The sequence below is a fragment of the Gorilla gorilla genome, chromosome 21, assembly GCF_029281585.2.
Source record: "Gorilla gorilla gorilla isolate KB3781 chromosome 21, NHGRI_mGorGor1-v2.1_pri, whole genome shotgun sequence".
Classification (NCBI taxonomy): domain Eukaryota; kingdom Metazoa; phylum Chordata; class Mammalia; order Primates; family Hominidae; genus Gorilla; species Gorilla gorilla.
Genome location: NC_073245.2, coordinates 21386088 through 21408075, shown reverse-complemented (window position 1 = coordinate 21408075; position 21988 = coordinate 21386088). Strand labels below are relative to the sequence as shown.

The following is a 21988-nucleotide window of genomic DNA, read 5'->3' as shown; positions in this document are numbered from 1 at the left end:
AACCCGGGAGGTGGAGCTTGCATGAGCCAAGATCTTGCCACTGCATTCCAGCCTGGGTGACAGAGTGAGACTCTGTCTCAAAAAATAAATAAATAAATAAATAAATAAATAAATACAGAAATACAGAAATGCCCTGAGAATAATGTAAAATATATTTGTGTTCTCCACCAGAATTGATCACTTATTCAGCTACACAAACAGTTCAGCAAATATTTACTGAAAGGCGGCTAAGTGACGGGCTCAATTCTGAACGGAAGTGAAATAAACAAAACTCCAGCCCTCTAGGAGCTGATACTCTAGTGGGAACGATGGAAAAATATAGATAGCAGATAGATAGCACCAATCTTATACACACATATATATGCCATAAAGAAAAATAAAGCAAGTTTAGGAGAGAGGATGATGGAGAAATTGTCTCTATTTTAGAGAGAATGTTTAGTCATCTCTGATGAGATCACATTTCAGGTGATATGAGTAGCATTTCAGATGACAATTCTTAGCATTTTGTTATATTCTCTTTTTAAGGCCTTTTTTTTTTTTAAAAAAAAAATGCAATATTATAGATATAGTTGAAAATGCTTTGACCTCATCCCAAATTCCATTTTCATTCTCACCTCCTTGATGAGTCTGCTGTATTTTCTTTTAAACTTTAAAAAATATTTTGACAAATAAATATGTATTATATATAACACATTTATGTATGTGTGTATGAGATGAAAGCAAAACAATATTTTGTGCCTATATTTAAAAATGTTATCTACGTATATCATATTATTTTCATTGCACTGCATCTTGCTTTTTTCATTCAACTTCAGGTTTTCTATGTGTATCAGTGAGTTCACTTATCTGGTACACAGTGATCTAGGGAATGACACATCACAATTCATTTCCTGTTTCCCCATTGGTGAACCTTCAGAATGTTATCTTATTTCATCATTGCAAATAATGCTTCAACAAGCATCCTTGCGCCTGTCTTCTTGTTCACATGTGGAAGATCTTCTCTGGTGACATAGATTTAAACGTAGAATTTACTAGGATATAGGGGATGGGAATTTTTAAATGCAATTCCCAAATCTCATTCCAACTGTCCTGAAACACAATATCTGAGAGCATAGCTTACTCCTCAGGACATTAAAATTCAACCTTCCAAGGGACCAATGTTTCAGAGCCCATTGCTTTAGGCCACATTAATCTATCCCACACGTAGATAATGAAGGAGTGAGAGATGCAGAGTGGTTCTTGGCAAGGAGGATGATTTCTGGCTATCACTCCAATAGGCCCCTGGAGTGGATACTGTTGGTGTCTTGTAGATACTCTTTGCTGGCTTGCAAACCCATCTGCCTTGCTGCTGTAAGTGGGCTGCTAATGGCTCACAGCCGCTCCCTCCTCAGAGAACTGCCTTCAGCAAGAGCCATCAGCCTGAAGGCTATTCTCCCTTAACCCCCATCCAGGAAGCTCAACTAACACTGAAGTATGAAAGGACAGTCTTCTTGCCTCAAATTAACACCAACTCTGTTGTTCAGTTCATGCTCCAGAGCTTACCACTGCATCAGGCTAAGGCTAGATTCCATCTCAGTCTACACCCCTACCTCTTCCTGTTTCTCTCTTTTCTTCTACGAGTCCTCCCTCAATATATCATGCACACCTGAGTTCTTGGTTTAAGCCCTGCTTCTAAGGAACCTGAACCAAGACACCCCTTTGTTCATTTTTTTCTGTATTTATCTTTTTCTTTACTTTGTGTTCTGTTGCTTTTGATTGCTGTTTCTTTCTTTTTTTTATTTTTTTGCTCATTAGTTTATACTAATATGAGTTTATACCTGTTCTATCTCACCTGCCAAGAAAACAGAAAGTAAACCAATGAATTCAATTTTCACTTACTTTCAGGAAATGCACTGAACTCATTCGTAGGCAAAGACTTACAGACACATTACCCCGCCGTCTGATAGCCTGGTGGGCTGATAAAGGCCTGAGCCCTTAGTTCAATTATAACAGTAACGTTGAGCTCCCTTCCCCAACTCCTTACAGCTTTCTCTCAGCCCTCTGAGTCACAAGTTTGTTCTGCATTCTCAGAATATGTGAACATGGCAAACAGTATTGCTGTCAGTGACCATTTCCTAATAAACGAACACAATGCCCACCAAAAATGAGGAAATGCTCCTGCGCCTTGTGCTCCAGAAGCATTTTTTTTTCATGGCATTTAACCAACCTTACTTGGGCTTGCCCCCCTTGGCAAAGCCTCCCTACCTCTGGTGCAGACACAGCCTAATGTTGCATCCTCTAGCCAGTGAGTTTGCTGTCATGGGACGTTTATAAACACGTGGCTGACTTGTTCTTATTTTACAATAATAATAATAGACATGGAGGCCCCGGAGCTCTAAATCAAGCATTCATCTGTGCTTTGAAGTCGCAGCCAGGAAGTAAGTCTCGAGGCCCTTTCAAAGGGAGTGGCAGAGGACTTGAAAGATGAGCCTCTTTCTCTCATCCAGGCTCTGCCAGAGGTGTGTTGAGCACACTCACAACCCAAATTTCCCCCAAAACAACAAAAGCTTGTGTCTTCCAAGGACATGGGCTGTTGGTGAGACAAGCCAAGACCTCCTGGGAAACCGCAGATTTGGTTACGTCCTGGAAAGCTTTTTGTAAGTCGGAAATGTGACTCCCGGGCTTCAAGCTGTTAAAGAAGGAATTATCTGGCCCGCCTGGCAACTCAGCTCTAATTCTCCCATGGCTGTATTCCCACAGTTCCCTCCTGGGCAACCACCCCAAATTGACAGGTGTGGATGCCTTTTCCCAGGTTGAAAAGGATTAACGCAATCCATTGTTTTTGTTCATATCTTCACTCAAAGTTTTCCATCATGCAAGACTGGAGCGAGAGAAGATTAGTTGCAATCTTACTTACAAATGTTTGCCTCTATTAGTGAGAGGATTTATCTCATGTCCCCAGTGTCCTTTCCACTACAATAAACTTCTGGGGCCCTATGCAGGGCAAAGAAGATGGTTTATCTTACACACTAGCATCCAATTGGACTGTGCTTACAAGGGCAGACTGAACATCTGATCTCCTGGAATCTGGACTCTTAACTGATGATCCAATTTAAATATATATTTATATATATGTATATATAGATGTATAAATATACATATGCTACATATATACACATATGCTACATATATATAAGCACCAACATGCAATGTGAAAGGTAAAAATCTTAAATATTTGTCCTTTGAGAGGCCGAGGCAAGTGTATCACGAGGTCAGGAGATCGAGACTATCCTGGCTAACACGGTGAAACCCCATCTGTACTAAAAGTACAAAAAATTAGCCGGGCATGGTGGCAGGCACCTGTAGTCCCAGCTACTTGGGAGGCTGAGGCAGGAGAATGGCGTGAACCCAGGAGGTGGAGCTTGCAGTGAGCCGAGATCACGCCACTGCACTACAGACTGGGCGGCAGATTGAGACTCCGTCTCAAAAAAAAAAAAAAAAATCTTAAATAATTGTCTATGTATCTCAAAAGGTTGATATGAAGATTAATATTGAAAGCATATGTGTATATATGTATATATACACATATGCTACATACATATACATGTGGCATATATGCTACATATATGTAGCGTATCTGTGTATATATGGAGCAAATGTGTATATATGTAGCATATGTATATAATATAGCACATGTACGCATATATGTATATGTAAACTATTCTAATTATTTTAGTTCTCTGAAGTTAATATTTGCTTTTATGGTCCTTCAGTATTTGCTGGAATTCTACATAAACGGACTCCTAGTACTTAGCCTTTTGAATCAAACTTGCTTTATCCAAAAACCCATATCATGATATATTTGGAATTTGTCTTTTTTTCTCTCTTAGACCTTAAAATAAAAAGATATTAACAGTTCTAAGAGAAGATCTGCTGTCAAATTCTAATTTTACTGAAGAGAGACATTCATGGGTAAAATAACCCCAACTTTTTCATTAACCCTACTGAATCCTCATTCTTCACATGTGGGTTGATATGGTTTCACTCTGTGTCCCCACCCAAGTCTCATCTTGAATTGTAATCCCCAGATGTCAAGGGAAGGACCTGGTGGGAGGTGATTGGATCATGGGGGCGATTTCCCCCATGCTGTTCTCATAATAGCAAATGGTTCTCATGAGGCCTGGTTGTTTTATAAGTGTTTGGCAGTTCCTCCTTCACATGTTCTCTCTCCTGCCACCATGTAAGATGTGCCTGCTTTCCCTTCTGCCATGATTCTAAGTTTCCTGAGGCCTCCCCAGACATGTGGAACTGTGAGTCAATTAGACATCTTTTCTGTGTAAATTACCCACTCTCTGGTGGTTCTTTATAGCAGTATGAGGAGAGACTAATACATGGGTGATTCTCCAGACTCCTGGTGTCTTGTTCTTTCCCCACCTACCACCAAAGCTCTCAGCCAAGCAGCAGCAATCAGTCACTCCTAACTTCTAGTGGATTGAAGACATTGCATTATCTCACCTGGCAGGGGTGGGGAGGACAATAGTTTTTTAAATCTAGTGCACACTGTGGAATGAAAGCCATTACTGAGATTTTTATTAGGCCATGAGAAAAAGTAGAAGTTACGTGTGAGAATGGGGTATTGCAAAGATCCTTTCTGAGCCCCCAAACTGAAATGGGCTTGTCTGGATATAAATCAGACTGGTGTACAATTTGAAAGAAATTAAGCGTCTCTGAAAAAAAGTAAGAACTAGAGGCATCAACAGACCCTAGTTCTGTTGTTACTCATTCAGGTCTCACCTAAACATTTATGGTGATATTGTGTCATCACTTTGCATTATGGAAAATGATCAGTTTCAAATATCTTAGCAGAAGTAATAACAATAATATAATCATATAATCAATAGCTTCTGACTTTCCACTTGCAATATTAATCTTCACATCAACCTTTTGAGATACATAAATAAATATTTAAGATTCTTACCTTTCACATTGCATGTTGATGTGTAGAAACACAGTGTAGCCTACCATAAGGAACAGGGCTGAGACAGAAACCTCTGTTCTCCAGATTCAGAATTCAGTACTCTCTCTATCAGGCTGACTTGATTTGAGCTAATTATTTAGAATCAAAATGTATTTGAGGGAGGAATATAAAATCTTCCTAACTCAAGAAATTTGTAATATCCAACACGTAGCATTGATAATAAGAAAAATGGAATTATGATCTACCTATGACCTTACAACTTCTTTTCCCACTAAATTCACTCAAGGCCACCCTGGCTGGCATGGCCATGTGGGCCTCTCTTTAGCCATACACACCTTCCTACCATCACTCCTCAAATTGACAAAGAAGGCAAAATGGGTAAGAAAAATGTACTGATCTCTTATAGCTCATCATCATAATTCTGGAGAGTGATTGGAGGATTTAAATACATTTGTTCTAATTTTAGAAATGGTAGGTTCATCAAATACAATTTTATTTGTATAAGTTCCTGATTCTCTCTTAAGACTCTATTACAACATGCAGACATATCCTCATCTGGGAAAGCTGCATTAACAAGTCAGTGCCTATGGAGGTGGGCCTTGATTTTTTCCTGTAATGTCTTGTTTGGATTCTTGGGAACCATTACTGCCATTATGATTAGATTACCACTCAAGTAGCAATAATATTATTCTGCTCTCATACAGTTTAATCCTGCTATATTTTTAATGTGCTCTCTACTTTTGGTCAGACCAATAGATTGCAGACAATGGAAAACATGATATTTTTATTTAAATAACATGAAATACAGAATATAAAAAAAATTGAGTTAACATCAGTCCAGGTTAGGTAAAATTAGATGAATAAGCAAAATAGTCATCCTTCCCTCCATCATTAAATTTACATCTTCAGTGCAGGTAGGTCGTTTCTCCCACTTGTCTGAGTCCGAGCCCTCAGTGTTCGTATTTTCACACATGAACAAGAATTCTTAAACACTTTTACCACTTGGTACCTGTCTACCCAACCTGAACAGATGACCGTCAATGCTTATTGGTGAGTGTAATGGCTTATTAGATACTGCAATATATACTTTTATGTCTAGTAGACTATTTAGATAGTTAAAAGCACACTTCTCCTCCTGATAAAATTTCAATTTTTTTTCTAATTCTTCCAAAGCTCTAATTCAGTGACCATGCTCTGAGCATATAGATTTGTCTTTTTGAGTCCTTGTGGTGTTGCCTTCCTGAAAAATAATTTTATTATATTTAAATATAACTTTTACAAGGAAAGTGGTATTTCTCTGTTTTGGAAATGCTGACAAATGATGAAATAAGTTGCATTTTTATGCACGTGGATGCCACTTTAGAAGCCAGGAACAAACTAAAGGAAAAAGGTGACTATCTTAGACTGTCCTCCTTTTACAAGACAAATGTAAAAGCCTAGATTTATTTTACCCCAAGAAAGTTTAAAACACAGGTATGCATTCAAATGGGTATCCACATGAACCTGAAATGAAAACGTGTGGCATTTCCCCTGAGTGGGCACTGACTTTGGAAGAGCACTGGGCAGCTGGCATAGCAAGGAATGTCCCCAGGCAAAGGGCTAGAAAATGCAATTGTTTGACTAAAGATGCAGTAGGAGACATGTTTGCCAAAAGGAAAGTTCAGAAGCTCTGCTTGAACATGAGTGTGAGGAAGTGAAAATACTTTAGATAGAATTTCTGTTGTTGTCGTTAACAATGGGCTGGCTGATTCCCTGCTGGCAGATGGTGCCAGGGTTTCCTCTTGGAGAATTACATTGGGACAGCTGTGATCCATTCATAAAGCTCTGTCGTTGCTGAAAAAATGACAGCAAATATGAGAGCATGAACTATGAGTTTCCCTTAGATTAGAAGACTGAGTACACTTGGGGTGTCAAAATTACTTTGTTGGAATTTAGTTATGTATTGCTGCATAACAAATTACCCTCAGATTAGCAGCTAAGAAAAAAGTTTATTATCTCACAGGATCAGGAATCCAGGTGCAGCTTAGCAGGGTGCCTCTGGCTTGGAGTCTGTAAGATGCTGCAGTCAAGGTCCTCTCTGGGGATGCAGTCATCGGAAGGCTCGAGTGGGGGACGATCTGCTTCCAAGATCACTCACATGGCTGTTGGCAGGCTGGGAGGCCTTGTTAGCTGTTGCTGGAGTTATCAGCTCCTTGACACACTGGCCTCTCAATAGGCCACTCACAAAATGACAGTTTGCTTCTCCCAGAACAGGTATTCCAAGACCCTCCCTCTGACATACACACAGACACACACACACACACACACACACACACACACACACACACACACACACACACAGAGAGAGAGAGAGAGAGAGACAGAGATACAGAAAGACAAAGAGAGACAGAGACAGAGACTCAGAGATAGGGAGAACGCAGGCCTTGATGTGGCAGAAGCCACGTTCTTTTTGTAACCTAATCTCTGAAGTACAATTCATCACTTGTACTGTATTCCCTTCATTAGAAGTGAGTAAAGAAGTCCAGCCTACGCTCAAGGAGAGGGGATTACACATGGGTATGGATGCTAGGAGGTGCAAGGGATCATTGATGGCTATCATAGAGGTTGCCTATCACAGTTGGTGACCATATTTTCCATTTTAAATGGATGCCAAGTTTATTTGCCTTCATTCAATCCTAGTAAGGTTATTTATATGAGACGAAATGCTTATTTTGAAAAGGAAGTCTGGTTTATTATACAGACCGTAGTCATCACTAGATGTACCATCTTGGTTAGTGATAGTTAGCTGGCTTGTTTGGAGGCAATGGGAGGCTATGTTATTAGGCAGGGAGATGTGTGAGCTGGGCTCTTAGGACTTTGGACAGAAATCTACCACTTTCTTTATCTGTAGAATAGGCTTGACCATGAGAAATTTCCCTGGTAATCTTTGGCTAAATAATGGAAACACATGCTTTAAAAGTGTCAGAATAGGGTAGAGTCACCCCTAGAAATAGCTAGTATCACTTATTTCATATATATGCTACATGTCTTTTGCATTATAGTGAGAAATTTACTATGTGTGGGTATTATAAATTGACCCTCAATACAAACAAATCTCTAGTTTCATGAGTCATTTTATAATGACCCATTAGTTAACAGGGGCATATTATAGGAAAATGACAAGCATTTCCATCAAGTCAATAAGAATTTGGATAAAAGAACATCATAGAATGTTACAGTTGATAAGGATCTTTGTGATTAATTGCCTCAACTCTCTCATTTTATGAATGAGGAGACATGCCAAAGCTGAGAATTAGCTAGAACAACTAATTTACTGTTTAACCTATTATACGTTGCTGCTTTCACCCGTGTTATAGAAATTAGGAACACAGAAGAAGAAAACAATGGCTTTACTTTCTGTGTCATCATATGAAAAAAAAAAATTGACAAAGGTTGGGAAATCTTTTGCAAATAATACTTTTAACTGCTAGCTTTTATATCTGTCTTTATTTCCAGGAACTATGTATTTTATTTCTATCTATATTTCCAGGCACTGGCCTAAAACATGAAAGGTATTCAGTAAATGGATACTTACCATGACAGGATCTAACCACTGGTGAGTTGCACAATCTGTTACTGTGTCGTAGTCTGGAAACTCATTACAGAAACTTGATTGGCTTCTGCAGTCACTATTGTAAGGTCTTGGTGGTGGGATGGTAGTTCTGGGGTGGTTAGGATATAAAAGTTGGAGGCAATATTCAAGGACAGCATGGAGAAACTGAACAGGAAGCAATGGCATGGAGAAACTGAACAGGAAGCAATGGCATGGAGAAACTGAACAGGAAGCAGTGAGGCCTGAATTCTCAACATGGCTCTATTCTAGAGGTCCAGTTTGGGAATAAGAAAACTTAGGTTTCACTCTGTACCTTTCATGAGTTCTTTAATCTTGTGGAAATTACAAACTTTTTACCTGTAAAGTTGGATGATTAGACTAAATCAATGACTGTCAATTAATAATAATAGCATACCATTTGGGAGGGAGATATGCATATCAGAATTTCTGAGATGAGGTAGGAAAAAAAAACATGTAGACAGAAAAAAATTTCTGAATGTTAGTGGTCAGAAGAACTTACTTTTCTGACAAGGGTAGGGTACCCTGGCAGAATTTTAAGATAGAAAAGTGGGATGTCACGCGTGTTTATTAAAGGCTCAACTGGAAATACATTGAGACGCTTTGGTTGGATGATTGTCATTTCTTCCAGTCCTCAACTTCAGAGAGTCAGTGAGTGCTGAGGATCAGGGTCATTTGAGGAAACGATTTTAGAACAGAGGAAGTACTGAGGGAGGAATGAACTGGCCCCCAGCTAAGAGTGACCTGAATTGGTGCCAAGATTGGACACTGCCAGCAGAAGCAATTTCTTTAAATAAAGAATACTGAGCGTGTATGCTTCTATCCACCTCCGTTCAAAGAAAATCAAGATCCCAACTCCAGCTACCTTCTGTGACGGGTCTCTCTCATCCACCTGTGAATTTCCAGGACTAAAAATCACTTGTTAGATTCCAAAATTTATAGCCCAAAGAAGCTATTCTTAGGAAAATGGTCCAAGAATGTGTTGATCTTCAATGTAAAGCCAAATTAAATTGTTATTGGCTTCAATGTTGAATGGCAAAAAACTCACTGCAGTTATTAAACCTATAATTTCAATTAATTGCGTTAGCACACCCACGCTTTTTGAAGGTGGGGACAATGAAGAACATTCTTAAACTGACTTTTATTTTGATTGATGTCACTGTATTATAGACCTAGTGACATTTTACAAAAATCTAAAATATTATTTATGTGTTGATTTACTTATATATTCACTTATTCTATATTAAAATCTAAATTCTGGTAAATCTCTGAAACATATTGCAACTTTGGCTTAAGAATGGAAGAAAACTTGAAACAATTGTCCTGCCATAAAATATGGGAGATATAATTTATGACCAGAGGGTGAATTTGAAGCAATTTCCTCTTCTACCTCTAGCTGCTCTAAGAGAAGTAAGGAAAAGAGATAGTCTGATAAAACGTTTATCATGGAAAGGGAGGAAACAGTGTAGAAGGCAAACTTAGGCTTGAAATAAGGAGTCCTGGATTCTAAGGCGATGCTTCCAAAATTCTTCGCCAAGTCACAGACTCAACACGGACCACATCCTTCAGATTCTCTGAGTGTTCATTAGATTATTCCCTGTAACTTTCTCAAGTGTTGCAATATTTTTAAAAATTAAAAATTAAATCAAAGACAGGTATTCAATTCAATTCATTCAATTAAATATACATCATAGGAAGTTTTCATATCTTTGTACAATATTAGAAAACTTCATTTAAAAGTTTTTAAACATGAGTTTACAAATATGAACTTACTATAATATATTCAACCATTCATTTCTAATTTTTCATAATAATTAATCACATTTCAATGACTGTCTTTCACTGAAGTTTCTGAGGCTACCAACAGAGTGGAAAAAGTAGCGGGGCAAAGGTGGGAGGTGTGATGTAAATATCTGTGTATGTACCTTAACTTTTTTTTTTCACAAATTTATCATTAAAAGCTGGAGTTTCACCTGGCTGGGTGCAGAGAACAATTATGTCAATTACTGGAGGAACAGTTAGTTATATAGGAACAATTTGGCCACATTTAGGTAATAGCATTAGGAAGGCTTTCCCTGAATAAAGCCAGGCTCCTGGGCTGGGCTAGGCTCAAAAAACCAAATTCCTCTGGCAAGAAAAGGACATTGTGGAAAAGGAGAAAAGATCCAGAAAGCTCTTGTACTAAGACCCCTGCACCACTGGAGAGCTTATAACAAACCCTGGTAAAGGAATTAGAAAAGGATGTAAAAGAATTAGGAGAAACCCAGGCAGGTTAGAGTAACTGAAAAGACTCTAAATAAAATTACTACATCTTCATTTGTACCGAGGAACAAGGTAAAATCATCTCTCTGCCTCCATCTCCCACCACTTCTTGACCTGAACTTATGGTCTGCTTTAAAAAAACCCACTTATAATTACCCCCTCCCAACTCTCATGCCATGACATTCTCATGTTACCTGGTCTGAATTTTTCTCTTTGTTCTTCCTGAATCAATCCCACATACCTTTAAGAATGAACTGAAGCCCTTCCTGACCTCCTAGCCTAAGATAAGCTGCTTTCTTCTGGTCTCTTAAAACACCCTGTGTCTGCTTTTGTTAATTCATCTACCACATGATAATAAAATTTGGTGCCTACATTTCTTTCTCTTCGAATTAAACTTCTTGAGGAGAGATTTAGCCCAATTCATTATTATAATTCCAATGTCTACAGTAATATGTAGACTAGTATGAAGACTCATTTGTTAAATGGAAGAACTTCTGCCACAGTTAAGCTGGGCTCAAAAGGAATAAATAAGAAAATAATTGCATGATAACCCAGTCAACTCCAGTTATTCAACTAAATAAAGTACCCTGACGGTAGATGAGGAAGGACTGTCACATCGAGTGTATTTTATGGTTCCATTTGCTTCTGTTTTTTATGTCCGACAGAACAAGTTTACTTGTTTAGTTAAATTGACACTGCATTAGTTGAATGTCAAAAGTAATGTGTGCTAATGGGTCAGCCCAGGACTTTGTAGAGTACAATTCAGTGCCCAAATGAGGCTTCCTGTTGTGGCTGAAGCACAAGTCTTATATGGAAAGATCACTTCTTAAAAGGAGCATTTTGTTTAATCCACTGAGACAGAAATCAAGATGTTCTATCTTATTTTTCCCTGTATCATTGACGATTTTTAACTTTCAGTGATCCCTCAACTGCTTTCTCACTGAAAAATGAGTTGATATTTACCATAATAAATACGTGAAATAAAGAGAGATAAGTAAGTATCCAGATTAATGACTAGGTTACTACCACTATTTTTTCTGTATAAAAAATTTTGGCAGAACTTGAGGGTCAACAGTCAGAGTCTTGTGAAAATTACTGAGAATTCCTGAACAGTTATAATTAGTTCAGTAACATGATAAAATGGGTGTTTTCTAAAGATCATTTTCTCTTATTTCAGCTGAATTAATTGCTTTGTGGAGATAAGAAAAATATCTTTGGCCACGGTGGCAGTATTACTTTCCTGGATGGAAATTTTATTCTTTAAAATTTGAACCATAAGATGCTTTAATTTAGAAAACTGGGGCCCCAAATTACTTAGGGAGCTCCCTTTACCACATCGTGTTTTAATTATTACTAATAAGATCTTGATTGTTGTAGATTTGTGAATATTTAAAATTATATAAAGTATAAGATGTATCAAGTAAAAAAGATGGAAATCTCTTGAAAAGTCTAAATATGCAACAACTATTACTCTTTCATTGACAGATTTTACCAATAAAATTAAGGCATTTAAATGCATGAACATGATCTAAATGCCATATCATTATAAATTACTTCCTGTGTTCTCAAGCCTAAAGATTATTCAAGATCCTGCTAAGAAATTAAAGCCACATGACATTCTGAAATAAAAGTGTGCAGATGCTTGAGGTATGTTCACTAAAGCATGCAAAAATAGTACTAAAGTTAACAAAATTTTATTTAAACTCTCTCTCTACATATATCTGATATATCACTTCTGTCCGTTTTTGTTTAGGGAGAGAAACAGTCACCGTTTATGTGTTATTGCACTATGCCAATTTTGGGTGTTTCCACACAAAACTTAACTTCTTTAATCCTGGAGAAGAAGTATTCCCACTTTGTTTTGTGGAACTTTTTGATGATAGCTACCATATCAAAACTCCAAAGGCAGAGATGTTAAATCCTGTTGACATTTTTCTTTTTAGCCCATCACCTTCAGGTCATGACTGTCCAAAGATGTCCCCACTTGGCTGCACCCCCTAAGTTTGCTCTGTGGTCTACCAGCTTGGGGTCTTACTTTCTGCTCTGAGGTTGGAATGCTCTTCCCTCCAGAATGTACACTTTCCACAGTCTCTATTCAATCATGCATCTGGCATGACCCTGTGGAGCTCCAGAAGAGTGTGTCTTGGTTTTTTCATGTGGCACTTTTGTGAAAATACAGTGCTGGCTTTCCCCAGTCTTCCTCTGGGAGTCTTGGGTCTGTTATTTTCTGATGTCTGTCACAGTGTTTTATAAAGTCTGAAAAACCATCATTCTTTCTTTTTGCCTTGACTCAACAAAGCCCTTTCGTGTAATATGACAAGACACAATGTGACATATAACCCTTGATTACTTAAAATAATAGATCCAGCTGGGCACGGTGGCTCACGCCTATAATCCCAGCACTTTGGGAGGCTGAGGAGGGCAGATCATGAGGTCAGGAGATCGAGACCATCCTTTCTAACACGGTCAAGCCCCATCTCTACTAAATACAAAAAATTAGCTGGGCGCGATGGCAGGTGCCTGTAGTCCCAGCTACTTGGGAGGCTGAGGCAGGAGAATGGCGTGAACCCAGGAGGCAGAGCTTGCAGTGAGCTGAGATCGTGCCACTTCACTCCAGCCTGGGCGACAGAGCAAGGACAACCTCTTAAAAAAAAAGAAAGAGAGAGAGAGAGATCCAACTCTTTCTCAATAGATTGAGTCTATAAAATGGACACAATGTGTTAAACTCAAAGTTACAAATAATGTATATGTATGGAGGAAATCACAGTCAAGTTGGTAACAATACACTAAGCTGTTTTTGGCCCTTAAGTAGAGTTAGTCTACACTGAACCCTTCTCAACCAGCAGGGTTTTACACCTGGTATTTTCAGATAGCAAATTCAAAGAGGATGCTGATGGGAATGGCGAGCCATATGCTATGACTTCCTTTTGATAATGAACACTGCTAAAAACTACTATAAACTGTGGATGGTGATAGCTGTCTGTGATTGCATAAATAGCCATAATTCTCCTCCATACCCTAAATTCACATGCTTTGAAATATGACTTTGCAGCTCCTACCATCAAAACGTGGAGTTGAATTTCCCACCCCTTCAATGTTGCTTGGTCTTATAATTTGCTACGACAAGTACATTGTGATGGAAATGAGGTTGTGCTGCTTCCAAGCCCGGGTCTCAAGGCTCTTTCATGTTCCCACTTATTATCTTGAAACCCTGGCCAGCTGCCATGTGAGCAAACTCAGACCAGCCTATGGAGGATGAGTGACCATTTGGAGAAGATACAAGCCATCTCAGCTGTGGCCATCCTAAATCAGTCAATCTCAGCCTCCTGGGCAAATGGTGGCAGAAACATGAGTGAGGCCAGACAGGACAGAGGCGCCTGGCTGAGCCTAGTCCAAATTGCCAACCCATGTTATGAACTAAAGAAATAGTTATTTTCTCAAGCTTCTGTAGTATTCCTATCAAAATAATATAACCTGCGTCTAATTGTTAAGAAACACACAGGAATATGCTTGTATAGATTAATCTTCGTATATTTTTTCAAATATTAATGACATACACAACAAAGATAGCTGAGGAACTGTTTGCATTAAAGAATACTAAACAACATTAAAAACTAAATGCAATACATAAAATTGAATTGTATTCTAGACTGAAAATAATAGCTACAAAAGACATGATTTTGAAAATGGACAGAATTTGACTTGGATTGTATTGTATATTAGATAATAGCAGATACTCTGACTTACATTAAAATTGCATACTGATAAAACCATTGTAAGTCAAAAACATCACAAGTCAAAAATGTATTTAATACCTCTATAAACCCATCATAAAAATACATAAATTGAACCATCATAATCCAGATGCTCCTTGACTTTTGATGGGACTATATCCTGATAAACTAATCTTAAAGTTGAAAAACTGTAAGTCAGACCATTGTAAGTCAGAAACTGTCTGTATGGTAGCACCTGCTTATCCACGATTTCTCTTTTCGTGGTTTCCATTACCTAGAGTACAGTACAATAAGATATTTTGAGAGAGAGAGAGAGACTACATTCATACCCTTTTGTTATAGTATATTGTCATAATCATTCTATTTTATAACAGTTAATCTCTTCCTGTGCCTAATTTATAAATTAAACTTTATTATAGATGTGCATAGAAAAAAACAGTATGTATAGATGTTTCTCCACTTATAATGGGATTACATCCTTATAAACTCATTGTAAGTTGAATATATTGTAAATCGAAAGTCCATTTAATACACCTAACCTGACAAACATCATAGCTTAGCCTAGCCCACCTTGAACATGCCCAGAACGCTTACATTAGCCTACAGTTGAGCAAAATCATCTAACCTGAAGCCCCTTTTATAAAAAAGTCTAGAATATCCCATTACTTTATGCAATACTGTACTGACAGTGAAAAACAGAATGGTTTCATACCATCCTAAAGGCAAAAATAATCTTAAGTTGAACCATAGTAAGCTGGAGACAGTCTATATAGGGTTTAGTACTGTGTTTTCAGGCACCCACTGGTGGTCTTGGAATGCATCTCTTGAGAATAAGGGGGCACTATTGTATTCCATCAATATTAAATTTCTCCAATTTAATTTTGTTTTGTGGTTATGTAAGAAAATGTTCATATTCTTGGAAGATACACAGTGAAGTAATTAGAAATTAAGAGTTATGATGTCTGAAACAATCTCAAAAGTTTCGTCAGTATTAATAATTTCAAGTATAAATGCATAAATATATTTATATGTAGGTACATGCATACAGATATAGAGATGTAGATCTATTTAGAGAGAGAGAGGAAACAGCAGAATGTCAATGACTGAGGAATATGGGTGACAGGTATTGTAAAGTTTATTGTAATATTTTTTGCAACTTTTTGCTACATTTTTTTCAAAATAAAAAGCTAAAAAAGGTATAAATGCCTGTATAAAAATGGAAGAAAAGATAGTGTTTGCTATTATTTTACTTATAACTTTATAACTTGGGGAACATGAAGAGAGTGAGAGAAGAGGTGAGGTTTGTTTCCATTGTGAGCATGAAGAGGACATGCAGGTTTCTTTCTGTTTCTTTGTGCAGTGCCCATGAATGGACCGTGGGGCACTCTGTGATCCCTTGGGATCAAAGAATGAAGGTTTCCTATACTCACTGACACTTGTCCTCTCTCCCCAGTGAATCAGCCAATTCCTCATGTCTTCGTGGCTCCATCTACTGTCATGCAGTCATAGCGCCACAATTCACATTTCCCAAGGGCTTTGAAACTATTTAATAGATAATCTTCATTCCACTTTAGGAAGGTAAGAAAATTTAGATGGACCATTTTACGGAAAGACAGAGATAGGGAACAAAGATTAAAGGAACCTTTAGTCATGGTGTAAGTCTGTATTAAAACTGAAAATACTCCTCTTTGGAGCTTCTAGTGAGGATTAATACAGTAATTCACTTTCAAATATTATACTATAGCGATCTTCAGAAACTAAACATTAGTAATCGCAGGCATCATGTGTTATTCTTTGCAATTATTCTTTTGCTGCTTCTCATATCCCCTGAGGATGTTTCAACCATTAAGCTCCTTTTAGCTGTGGAGAATTTACTGCCTTTGTTGTGTGTGACTGACTCACTAAACAATAACATGGGATAAAGATTTTTGCTTTTATTTTCTTTTGTTACCTTATGGAGTACACTGGGGTGTGACTCCAGTGCTGATGAAATGTTCAAAAAAAAAAAAACTTTAAGTCTCAGCATTTTGAATATGAATACTAAATCCCAAGTGACTAGAGTGGGACCAGTTGTGACCCCAAATTGGAAAATTTTAGAGTTCGTGTTTCCTTCTTCCTTCATTTTACGAAGAATCACATCTAAACAATTTGAAAATTGTGCTAGACCGTTCTTCAGAGACTGCTTCTGTTTCAAAAATGGGTGAGACTGAAGGCTTATATTGAATTCAACATGGATTTCACCTTGGCACATTCCTAAAGAGTGAATAACTGAAAGATGCAGGAGACAAAAATGCAGGAAGGTGGGCAGTGTTCTCCCATGCTTCCGCTGAAGCTCAGAAAAGCACTCTCAGAATTAGGCTACTTTGGAAGCCTTTGCAGGGTGAGATGTCAAATGGGTCCCAAAGGTCTAGAAATACAGACTTATGTCACTTAAATATTACAATAATTATGGTGTCCTGCTTTAAAAAAGACCTGAAGCTTGCCTGTGGATGGGGATGTTAGAAAGGTTGCTCTTGTGAGTGACTGTGAAGGGTGGAGAGAGGCTTACTTGAAATCAGAAAGTTGTAACACTGGATATGTATAGTTGTGGCTCCTAGTGAGCTGAATAGCCAGTAGATATTTGAGGTGTCTGCTTGTGTGCATTTTGTGGACAGTTACATAGTTCATTTCGACTGAGTGCAGTTTTCTGTATGCATATCGTGTTCTCAAGGATGAAATGTTGCATATGTGAAATCTTTGCCTTTGTGTCCCCACCCAAATCTCATCGTGTAGCTCCCATGATTCCCATGTGTTGTGGGAGTGGCTGAGTGGTAGATGATTGAATCATAGGGGTGGGTATTTTTCTGTGCTGTTCTTACAGTGGTGAATGGGTCTCATGAAATCTCATGGTTTTGAAAATGGGAGTTTCCCCACACAAGCTCTTTTTTTGCCTGCTGCCATCCATGTAAGACATGGCTTGTTCCTCCTTGCCTTCTGCGATGATTGTGAGGCCTCCTCAGCCACATGGAACTGTGAGTCCAATTAAACCTCTTTCTTTTGTAAATTGCTCAGCCTTGGGTATGCCTTTATCAGCAGCATGAAAATGGACTAATATAGTAAATTGTTTCCAGTAGAGTGGGGCACTACTGTAGATACCTGAAAATGTGGAAACGACTCTGGAACTTGGTAACAGGCAGGGGTTAGAACAGTTTGGGGGCTCACAAGAAGACAGAAAAATGTGAGAAGTTTGGAACTGCCTAGAAACTTCTTGAATGGCTTTGCCCAAAATGCTAATAGTAATATGGACAATAAAGTCCAGGCTGAGGTGGCCTCAGATGGAAATGAGGAACTTGTTGGGAACTTGTTGGGAAATGAGGAACTTGTTATGTTTTAGCAGATACTGGTTGCATTTTGCCCCTGCCCTAGAGATTTGTGGAACTTCGAACTTGAAAGAGATGATTTACAGTACCTGGTGGAAGAAATTTTGAAGCAGCAAAGCATTCAAGAGGTGACTTGGGTGCTGTTAAAGTCATTCAGTTTTAAAGGAAAACAGAGCATAAAAGTTTGGAAAATTTGCAGCCTGACAATGAGATAGAAGAGAAAATTCCATTTTCTGAGGAGAAATTCAAGCCGGCTGCAGAAATTTGCAAAAGTAATGAGGAGCTGAATGTTAATCACCAATAGGGAAAATGTCTCCAGCGTATGTCAGAGACCTTTGTGACAGCCCCTCCCTTCACAGGCCAGGAGGTTTAGGAGGAATAAACGTCTTAAATATTGGGTCAGGCCCATGGTCCCTCCTATGTGTGCAGACTAGAGACTTGGTGCCCTGAATTCTAGCCACTCTAGTCATGAATAAAAGGGGCCAAAGTACAGCTTGGGCTATTGCTTCAGAGGGTGCAAGCCCCAAGTCTTGGTAGGTTCCACATGGTGTTGAGCCTTTGGGTGCACAAAAGTCAAGAACTGAGGTTTGGTTACCTCTGCCTAGATTTTGGAGGATGCATAGAAACACCTGGATGCCCAGGCAGAAGTTTGCTGCAGGGGCAGAGCCCTCATGGGGAACTTCTGGTAAGGCAATGAGGAAGGGAAATGTGGGATCAGAGCCACCACACAGAGTCCCTAATGGGCACCACCTAGTGGAGCTGTGAGAAAAGGGCTACCGTCCTCCAAACTCAGACCCCAGAATGGTAGATCCATCGGCAGCTTGCACCGTGCACCTGGAAAAGCCATCGACACTCAATGCCAGCTTGTGAAAGCAGCTGGGAGGGAGGCTGTACCCTGCAATGCCACAGGGGCAGAACTGCACAAGACCATGGGAACCCATCTCTTGCATTAGCGTGACCTAGATGTGAGACATGGAGTCAAAGGAGATCATTTGGAACTCTAAGATTTGACTGCTGGATTTTGGACTTGCATGGGGCCTGTGGCCCTCTGTTTTGGCCAATTTCTCCCATTTGGAATGGCTGTATTTACCCAATGCCTCTACCCCTATCGTATCTAGGAAGTAACTAACTTGCTTTCGATTTTACAGGCTCATAGGTGGAAGGGAATTACCTTATCTCAGATGAGACTTTGGACTGTGGACTTTTGAGTTAATGCTGTAATGAGTTAAGACTTTGGGGGACTATTGGGAAAGCATGATTGGTTTTGAAATGTGAAAACATGAGATTTGGGAGGAGCCAGGGGCAGAATGATATGACTTGGCTCTGTGTCCCCACCCAAATCTCATCTTGTAGCTCCCCTGCTTCCCATGTGTTGTGGGAGGGACCCAGTGGGAGATGATTGAATCATTGGGGCTGGTCTTTTTCTGTGCTGTTCTTGTGGTGGGGTGAATGCATCTCATGAGATTTGATGGTTTTGAAAATGGGAGTTCTCTTCATAAGCTCTTTTTTTGCCTGCTGCCATCCATGTAAGACGTGACTTGTTCCTCCTTGCCTTCCACCATGATTGTGAGACCTCCTCAGCCATGTGAAACTGTGAGTCCAATTAAACCTTTTTATTTTGTAAATTGTCCAGTCTCGAGTATGTCTTTATCAGCACTGTGAAAAGGAACTACCATAATATGCAAACACACAATTCGTGTTATGCTCAAATTCTTCCATAGTCTATCAATAGCACTGACACAAATTTATGTTTCCAAAACAAGACTTAGAGCAGGACTGGCTGTGTATCTATTAGTGGCTATTCATGGGCAGGGCAAGTCATGAACCACTGTACTTGTTCCAAGTCACCTAGCTGGTCATTGGCAAAGCCAGGGCTGCAACCTAGCTCTCTAGATGAAGAGCTGAACTATCTTACCAGGCCACTATGCTATCATATCTGTTTGTGAATACAAGGGATAAAGTGCAGAACATGGAAGTGCTTTGAAAGGTATAAAGTGATCAATGTTATATGCAACTAGAAAGGCTATGAGTCTTTTATTTTGTTCTCTATGACAAGAGAACAATATTTCCACTCTGTTTCTTGTTGTAAATAACTTTGCCTAATCCTCTAGAAAAGCAAGTAAGCAGAAACAAGTTAACTAAACCTTAGGTCAAGAGGGAAATGGGAAGAACTAGCAAAAGGAGATAATAACTCTCAGGGATGGAAACACCTAGGCAATTGGAAGGGTGTGAAAAAGCATGGAAATAGAAAATGGGACTGACAAAATGCACCTTTTCTCTTACAAATTAACTTGTGTGTTTGTGATGACAGCATGTTTGGGTCAAGAGTTCTTGACTTTTGAAATATATCAAAATTCTTAAGGAGAAAGTTTTATAAAAATAAATATGTGGTTTTTTTTTTGTGTGTGTATATATATGTGTGTGTATGTATATATATATATTTTTTTTTTTTTTTGAGACAGAGTTTTGCTCTTGTTGCGCAGGCTGGAGTGCAATGGCGCGATCTTGGCTCATTGCAATCTCCACCTCCGGGGTTCAAGCGATTCTCCTGCCTCAGCCCCCCAAATAGCTGGGATTACAGGCGTAAGCCACCAGTCCTGGCTAATTTTGTATTTTTAGTAGAGATGGGGTTTCTCCATGTTGGTCAAGCTGGTCTCTAATTCCCAACCTCAGGTGATCTGCCCACCTCGGCCTCCTGAAGTGCTGGGATTAAAGGTGTCAGCCACTGAGCCCGGCACATAAATACATATATTTATTAAGAGAAGGTGGCTCATGTGATTATGGAGGCTGAGAAGTCTCACAATTTGTTGTCTGTAAGCTAGAAACCCAGGAAATCTGGTGATGAATACAGATTGGATCAGAGAACGGGGGAGCAGATGGTGTGAATCCCACCTGGAAAGCCAGAGAAGACGAGATGAAATGAGACATCACAGCTCAGCAGTGAGGAAAGACAAACTGGGTGAATTCCTCCTTTCTCCACCTTTGGTTGGTTTCAGGGCCTCAAAAGACTGGATGATTCCCAAACACATTGGAGAGGACAATCCACTTTACTGAGTCCACTGCTTCAAATGCTAATCTCGTCTAGAAATACCCTCACAGACACACTTAGAAATAATGTTTCATCCAGACACCCCTTGGCCAGTCAAGTTGCCACATAGAATTAACCATCATGCTCAGCACTACTCATTTAGAATTTCTGATAATAGGGCACAAGTATGTGTATTTGTTAGGGCCAAGTGACTTTGTTGAGCCTTTTGAGAAAATAACTATGAGAAGGAGAGATTTTGTAACCTGAAGACCATCACTTAGCCCTAAGGAAGACTACCTCATTTATTGGCCTAAAATCAGAATTGATGAATGGTCTGTTGATCATGTTTGCAAATATGTCTCTAGTGGTCAGAGTACATACCAATGACTTTTTTAAAAAATGCAGTTCCTTGTTAAATGTTAAATGCAGCTCCTTCCATAACTCCCTTCCTATCCATGGAAAAGGAAGCTATGGCAGGAACTGCATTTAACATTTAACAAGAATATATTTCTGCATATATCCAGAAGTATATCCATATACTACACTACAGATATGTTTCTCTTTTCCCCACAGTCAACCATTTTAGTAGGCTCAGTTGGGGTACTTTTATTTGAATGTGTTACTGAGTTTGTACATTTTAAATTTTTATAAATGATATTGTTATACTGCTTATTCTTCTTCCAACGTTTTCCACTAGGTCCTGTATTATTAAAATCCAGTCAGATTGCTTTATAGTCAGTTAATCCATTGCTTCTACTAATGATTTCAATGGTGTGTCTATATGGTAAATTTCAGTAGTTGATCCAGATCTGTATCTCTTCCTGTATTTATGCCCTTTGCTAAGTAAATTTTCAGGTCCCTCCCACGTGGACAGAGTGACCTGCCCCATCCCTTGAAACTGGTCTTGGCCATGTGATTTGCTTTGTGATAATTGCTGACTTGATATAAGCAGAAGCTTAAAAAAGCATTTGTATGTTTCCACTAGTTCTTGTACCTCTGTCATTGTAATGAAAAGACATACTCAGCTTAACCTACTGG

General features: G+C 38.9%; 1 long non-coding RNA gene across 2 annotated transcripts; it reads left to right on the top strand.

Moving 5' to 3' along the window:
- The first annotated feature begins 8489 nt into the window (after positions 1-8489).
- On the top strand, positions 8490-16119 carry LOC129529027 (uncharacterized). Of its 2 annotated transcripts, none has more exons than XR_008674417.2 (3): positions 8490-8552; positions 12315-12476; positions 16017-16119. It is a non-coding gene; the product is annotated as an uncharacterized lncRNA (long non-coding RNA). The 2 variants fall into 2 exon arrangements; XR_008674418.2 differs by lacking the exon at positions 8490-8552 and adding an exon at positions 11753-11823.
- Positions 16120-21988: the final 5869 nt, after the last annotated feature.